The sequence below is a fragment of the Silene latifolia genome, chromosome 10, assembly GCF_048544455.1.
Source record: "Silene latifolia isolate original U9 population chromosome 10, ASM4854445v1, whole genome shotgun sequence".
In the NCBI taxonomy this organism is placed as follows: Eukaryota; Viridiplantae; Streptophyta; class Magnoliopsida; order Caryophyllales; family Caryophyllaceae; genus Silene; species Silene latifolia.
Window position 1 is genome coordinate 128,654,380 of NC_133535.1, and position 8,194 is coordinate 128,662,573.

An 8,194-nucleotide genomic window follows, 5' to 3' on the forward strand; every position below is an offset into this window, starting at 1 on the left:
GTGATCGTGGGTCTTGGCAGGGAAAAAAAAGAATTTGTTTTTTCTAACTCCTTAAATTTGAGGAACCAATGAGAATAACTTAAATGCTATAACTTTTGTAGTACACAAAAACTTAGGAGAGACCGCCTCTAAATAAATAGTGAGAGACGACCCATTTAGAAATGTATTGGATCCAAATTATACCATATTATAATATGATAATTCTAATTAATTTAATTCATTAATTATTAAAAAATCACCATTATTTTCGGCAGTTATGGACTACTTGATAGTCTTCCTAATATTGAGCCACAATCATATCATAATTTCCTAAAAAATCTGTAGAAAATATTTCCAGTAACTTCCACCTTCTACATTCATATCTAATTTAAAATTCCATTTGATCAATCAACTCCATCGTTTATACAAACACACATTACCCAGATTTATATTTCATTTGTAATGGAAATTGATCAAGGTTTGTTCGTTTTTTTGTCTACTTTGTATTATTTTGTCTTCTTAGCATGATTTGTAATGGAAATCAAGCATTTCATGCATCATTTTTTTAAAATTTTATAAATCATTTGAGTTTCGACGCAGTAAATGAGATCCACAAAGAAACGGCGATGACTATGGAAGAACATGACGATTCGATTGAAATAGAAGGTATTATTATCTACGGCTGATTTATTTGTTATGATTAAAACTTTTGTTTACATACTAATTTGTTTTCCTTTTAATTTGTAGCACTAGCGATGATAAAAAAACACCAAAGATGTTCATTCGATACCGACTGAGGAAGATGATATCACAATAACAGAAGATGATGGTAAAAAATTATTTTGACATCCTTGCATCGATTTCGTACCTTTTTTTTTCCATTGTTACGTACGTACAGAGTTTCCATACCTTTTTTTCCTTGTTACGTACCTACAGAGTAGTAATCAGTTGCATAAATTCCGTACCTTTCTTTCCTTGTTATGACCTACATTGTAGTAATTAGTTGCATAAATTCCGTACCTTTTTTTTCTTGTTACGTACCGAAAGAGTAGTAATTAGTTGCATAAATTCCGTACCTAAAGAGTAGTAATCAGTTGCATAAATTTCAATGCGGTAGATCAACACCTTCATCAAATATGTTCGCAGTAGGACTTATTAGGAGTGCTTCAAGCGTTTATACTATCAACTCGTTTAAATGTTTTGAGGAAGAATTTATATACTCATTAGGTACAACTGCTATTGTCGTAGACAACGAAGATACAACAAAGGTATTTAAGATTTCCCTATTAGATGATCTTGACATTCATCATGTCGTAACCTTTGATTCTCCTAATACTCTCATCTCATGTTCATGCCGAAAGTTTGATGAAGTTGGAATTTTGTGCTGTCACTCCCTTCGTGTATTCCATTTGAGTTCAGTCTCTGATATTCCTGAAAGATATATCAAGAAAAGGTGGTCATGATATGCAAAATCAGAGATATAATTTCCTGTTTACTAATTTTTTAAATCTTTACACATTTACAAATATTTCACAAATTTTCAGTTATCGTACCTATTGTTGTTAAACCGATACCACCTATTTCAGTCATTGTACTTATATGTCACTTTTCTACGTCATAGGTGTGGGAACGGATGAGAGAACAGTCATCTAGTATTATGCCATCAGTAGAACGTCTGTCATGGCGTCGCGATATTCCCTGCAACTTTCACACCCTCATACTACAAAGTCAAGGGTAAAACGAAGCAAGGACATTCTTAGACCAAGTTTACACAAGTGTGTGCGCTGGTGTACGTAAAATTCTTGAATAAACATCTACTATCGATAACACCAACAATGACAGCCATGATGCGCCTCAAAGAGTACTAGACCCCTTCCGATCAAATACAAAGGGCCGAAGTGTTAGGTTGAAGCGTCCTTCTAAAAGTAAAAAAACGAATGGAAGGGGAGTTCGTTCAACTTCAGCTAATTGTGTAGTTCCATGTACTCCGCCACCACGCTTAGTTTAGATTTGTTTGAATTTCGTAGACTACCTTGGAATGTATTTTTTACCCCAATGTTCTACTTTGTTTGAAAAAACTTAATTGCACTTTTAATTTAATCTCCAATACAGCACTAATACTATAATTCAAGAGTTTACTTTGATACTTTTGCTAACGATACAAAACATACAAACAGTGGTACGTAGTTCACTTTAATTAGGTACGGTTTCAAATAAAACGAGGTACTAACCCGGATCTATTGTGATACATTCTTTAGTAATGTTAGTACCATACTTATATTAAACTTAGAAAAGTATAATACATTAGCGACATTGTCGTACAAATTACTAAAGTTGAACGTCTTTCATAAACAAGGTACTAAATCAGATCTATTATGATACATTTCTTGTTAATGGGAGTACCAAAATTAAATTAATGATAAATGAACATAACACCAATGGAAATGATTACAAAATTTCAAAGGTACAAGAACTCAATCACAATATTTACCCAAAAAAATAATCCAACTACATAACCAACAAAAAATTGTACTAAAAGGTGTTCAATAATACATAAATAAATTAAAGTCACTTCTTCTTGTTGCCTTCACCATTTTCAACACCCTCGGCATCTTCAACATCCGATGCACCCTTCTCCATCTCGCATAACTTTTGGGCATTTGTCTTTATTCGAGCCACTCTTTCAATCGTCAGCCTTGAGTGTATTTCTTGATCCCTCTTCATCAACATGGCGTCTACCTCACACTCCTACGGAATTGAACCAAAAATATAAAGGGTACAAAACTGAATAATTTGGATACACGAAACAGGTGTATGACAATACTTACCATGTACATGCGCTTAAAAACCAGGGATATAAATTATATAATTGGGGTTCTTTGACAATACCAACAGGTACAACATTACTAGATGCATGTCACAAAAATTACGAATAAAAAATTGTATGTGTCCTTTAAAAAAAGGTACATATTTGAAATGTTTAGGGTACGAGTACAAAATTTTAAGATATAATTTGGTGTTTACAAAAAAAAACAAATAGTATACAAAATGCTCACATGAAGCATACAAAACAACAAAGTAAAGGTACTAAACAACTAGGATACAATTAAGCTATAATTAAGTATAGGTACAAAATGTGCAAGACGAGGGACAAGATGAAAGAAGCGTTACAAAAAAAAAAAAAAAAAAAAAAAATATAGGTACTATGAACAAAAAAGTTAAGGTACTATACAAGAACGATACAACTTACAAATATTAAGTTACAAGTACGAAATTTAAAAAAACAGATACAAGATGTAAGTAAGAGATACAAAACACAAAAGTTAAGGTACCATACAAGGACGATACAACTTAGCTATAATAGGGTACAAGTACAAAATTTTACAAAACATATACAATATGTAAGTAAGAGATACAAAACACCAAAGTTAAGGTACTATACAAGGACGATACAACTTAGCTATAATAGGGTACAAGTACAAAATGTAAAAAAACAGATACAATATGTAAGTAAGAGATACAAAACACCAAAGTTAAGGTACTATACAAGGATGATAAAACTTAGCTATATTAGGGTACAAGTACAAAATGTAAAAAAACATATACAAGATGTAAGTAAGAGAGACAAAACACCAAAGTTATGATAATATACAAGGACAATACAACTTAGCTACATTAAGATACAAGTACAAAATTTAAAAAAACAGATACAAGATACAAGTAAGAGATACAAAACACCAAAGCTATGGTAGTATACTACAAGGACACAACTTAACTATATTACGGTACAAGTACAACATTTATAAAAATAGGTACAAGACGTGAAAGAGAAACAAAAACACAAATTAGAGGTACAACCAAACAATTAAACAATTAAACTATACTAATATACAAAATATCACTACTATAGATACATGCTATAACAACGGTTAAAAACCGTTGTTATATAAAAAAGCGGATGTTGTTAAAGCGTCCGTTGTTAAAGGTTTTAACAACGGTTGATTTTTCTAAAAAACCCGTTGTGAAAACTATTAAAAACGGTTTAAAGTAGAAAAAACCGTTGTGGAAAGTGTGACTAAATTTTGGTGGGAAAGTTATAACAACGGTTACAGTAGAAAAAACCGTTGTTATAACTAAAGACAACGGGTTTTTTTTAAAAAAACCGTTGTTGTTGATTTTAAAAAAGAAAAAAAATTATATATTACTATAGATGCATGCATTATTACTGCAACTCCGATGCATAATATGCATTATTACTGCCAAATCCCTGCATATGAAAGGACACAATACTATATGGAATGAGAAGGTATAAGATTTGGCACAACTTCCTAAACATATATTAATTAAAAAACAACTCAAAGGACACATTACTAAGTATAAATTCATGTATTATCTCAATAACCATTCCATTGTCTCACTATCTCACGTCCTAAACTGCTCCAAACTCTAAATCTTTAAAACAAACTCCAAACTTTCTTCAACACTTCCTTCAACAATGAATGATACCATCTGTAATACATGCATTATGACCGAGTACAACAAGAGTTTCATCCGCCGGTTGCTGGACATCGAGGGCAGGTACAGGAGCTACCTTGAGGACGCTCGGACCGCACTCAAGGACGCAAAAAAAAAAATGGCTTGACAGAGCAGAAGATGTTGCAGCTATATGACGATATAGCAACTGCGGAACGAAACCTCCAAATAGCAAAGGAGGAGAGGATGGATGTCATAGAAGAGAATAAGACTCTCTATGCATATCTAAGAATTGCATTTTTAGCAATGTAATTCGTTATTTATTTATTTATATATTAATTAATTAAGTTTATTATGCATTCCTCTCCATCATCTTCTTCTTTTGCTTTATTTTATTTAATTTGTTTTACAAGCTAATAAACGCAGAAAAAAACAACGAACCATTCACTAATTAAGCGAATAATACTTAGAGAAAGAACAATAATGATCGATAAAAACACATGCAAATGAAATAATTAGAGAAAGAAAATAATGACTGAGATGATGACAAAACCTAAAACCATGCATATAAATTAAAGCGATACCTGATAATTAGAGAAAATAAGAGACGACGACAACAACAGTGACGAAGATGATAAAGCGACGATGAGAAAGAGAGAAAGAGACGATGAGAAAGTGTGTGTTTGTGTTTGTGATGTTTGTGTTTGTGTTAGGTTTGTGTTTGTGGTTGTAGCTGATCTGCTGTGTTTGTGTGGTTTATATTATGGAAAGTATTGACAACGGTTTTTACACAAAAACTCGTTGTCATTAGAGAATATATTAACAACGGGTCCTTAGAAAACCGTTGTTAAAAAGTATTAACAACGGGTTCTAATATAACCGTTGTAATTACTTTTCACTAACTTTGCGCCAAATTATTAACAACGGTTATATTGTACTACAGAGTAAACTGTTGTTATTAGTTATTATATTAACAACGGTTGTGAAAGTTTGACCCGTTGTTAAAACCTATAACAACGGTTATCAACACATAACCGTTGTAATTAAGTTTAGTAAAATTCGCGCCATCCATTCTACAACGTCTTATGGTGATTTTCGTGAATAAGCGTTGTTAAAGGGGCGTTGTAGTTGCCTGGATTTGTAGTAGTGTATGTGAATAAAGGTACAAATCAGAGAATACAAGAAACAATAAGTTTGTACAAAGAATAAGACCGACGCATAAATTATACAAGTATAATGCAATTTCACAGCAACTCGGCAAAGTGTGGTACAATTAAACACCGTCACCTTTGTCCTTCATGAGAAAACAACTAAAACAAAAGAACAATACGCAACACAGTAAGACCAAAATGGACGAAAATTACAAAAAAATCAAATAATGGTACAATTTAACAACGGATCCGATTATAGATGAAATGTTTACGCATTTCACAACAAATCATCCAAATGAGGTACAAAACACAAAAAAATCGACTCATCATCGCTTTATAGACAAATAAAACAACATGCAATTACGGAAACAGATCCGATTATTCATAATCAATGTAAATCGTTGGTTGTTTATCCTAACACACAACATCAATTAGATATTCGAATTTCAATAAATAACACACATGCAAACTAAAAAAATTAATAAGATGGGTTTAAATCGAAAAAATCAAAATAAACCATTACCAACTACGATTTTCACTCTCTTCCTTGGTGTTGCCTTAACGGGGCTCTTCCTCGTTGCCTTCTTCCTCATTCTGAAATTTGAGTTTAAAATTTGGGTAAAAAAAATGGTGATTTTTTTAATACAATGGAAAGTAAATTGATAATGGTTTATGGAAGGTTTAATTATTGAGGAGTTGACCGAGAATTTGACGATTGAAGATTTTGTGGGGATTTGATTACAAAGAATATTCTTTCCTTTTTTAATGAACAATTAATCGGTGAATTTTTCGATTATGTATGCCTATATCCGTATTAAAGAAAGTGGTATGGTCCACTTGTTTAATGGTTAGTCTCTCACTATTATATTGAGAGACGGTCTCTCAGGAGACCTACTGTTTATAGTAAAGGGATTGAAAAATAATTTGGTACTAATTACTACCTTATCAATTGCTACTTTTTCCCTTTTTTCTCAACCTTTGCCAAGCAAATCCCTAAATCAATTGCTACTAATTACTACCTTATCTACCCCTACATTTCTTGTTTTAGTACGTTTTCGATCGTTATCTTTATCTAATCCATATAATCGTCTTAATGTAGATGGATACGTCACGATGGGGCAATGAAGATTACAATATGATATACTTGAATCTTCTTTATGAAACAATGACGTACGAGTTAGAACTTGAAGGAACGTTGTGCAATGTGGAGTTTTGGGAATCCTTCACGGATGAGCTCAACTCACGCATTAAAGCATCATTGCCACACGACAAAAATTTCAAAAGTTTTGCTTCACATGAAGTCACCGAACACGGAAGGAAATTACGAAGCGTCTTCAGTCAATTTGTGGTAATTACGTATTTCATAATATAATATTTCATTTCTTCCTTTTCTTTTTTGGTAATATGTAACCCTATCTAAAACTTCTTTTTCATTTTGCCCATGTATTGTAGGGTAAGCCTGATGTTGAGGAGCATATCCCGAACTTATACTTGTATGAACGGGTCTTCAAGAAATGTTATCGTGAAAAACCCTATTTCCAGATAAAGATATAATGATGGGCATTAAGTTAAAAAGGTCTAGCGCCTCCGCCAGCATAAGCCTAAGCCCTAACCCTGGATCAGGTATGCAGATTTTAAATCTATTTGTTTCCTTGATTAATTAAAATGACCGACCTCACTCCAAATATGTACAAGGTTGATGGGATTAAGGCTGGGATGAAAAATGGTGTGCTTACGGTGGTTGTTCCTAAGTTTAAGGAAGATGAGAGCAAGGATGCTTTCCAAGTTCAGTTAGATGGATTAAGAAATGTTTTTGGTGCTTTCCAAGGTTGTTCCTAAAATCTGCATACCTGATCCAAGTAGAAGTTCGGGATATGCTCCTCAACATCAGGCTTACCCTACAATACATGGGCGAAATGAAAAACAAGTTTTAGATAGGGTTACATATTACCAAAAAAGAAAAGGAAGAAATGAAATATCGTATTATGAAATACGTAATTACCACAAATTGACTGAAGACGCTTCGTAATTTCGTTCCGTGTTCGGTGACTTCATGAGAAGCAAAACTTTTGAAATTGTTGTCGTGTAGCAATGATGCTTTAATGCGTGAGTTGAGCTCATCCGTGAAGGATTCCCAAAACTCCACATTGCACAACGTTCCTTTAAGTTCTAACTCGTACGTTATTGTTTCATAAAGAAGATTCAAGTATATCGTATTGTAATCTTCATTGCCCCATCGTGACGTATCCATCTACATTAAGACGATTATATGGATTAGATAAAGATAACGATCGAAAACGTACTAAAACAAGAAATGTAGGGGTAGATAAGGTAGTAATTTGTAGCAATTTGTAGCAATTGATTTAGGAATTTGATTTGCAAAGGTTGAGAAAAAGGAAAAAAGTAGCAATTGATAAGGTAGTAACTAGTACCAAATTATTTTTCAATCCCTTTACTATAAAAGCTATAGCATTTAAGTTATTCTCATTGGTTCCCCAAATTTAAGGAGTTAGAAAAAACAAATTCTTTTTTTTTCCCTCCAAGACCCACGATCACAACAACAATTAGTTACTCTCTTTCCTATTTTCAAT

At 32.7% G+C, this 8,194-nt stretch overlaps 1 long non-coding RNA gene across 1 annotated transcript; it reads left to right on the plus strand.

Moving 5' to 3' along the window:
• Window positions 1–296: 296 nt before the first annotated feature.
• LOC141609177 (uncharacterized) lies at window positions 297–2,123 on the plus strand. Its single transcript, XR_012527268.1, has 3 exons — window positions 297–645; window positions 727–808; window positions 1,601–2,123. It is a non-coding gene; the product is annotated as an uncharacterized LOC141609177 (long non-coding RNA).
• Window positions 2,124–8,194: the final 6,071 nt, after the last annotated feature.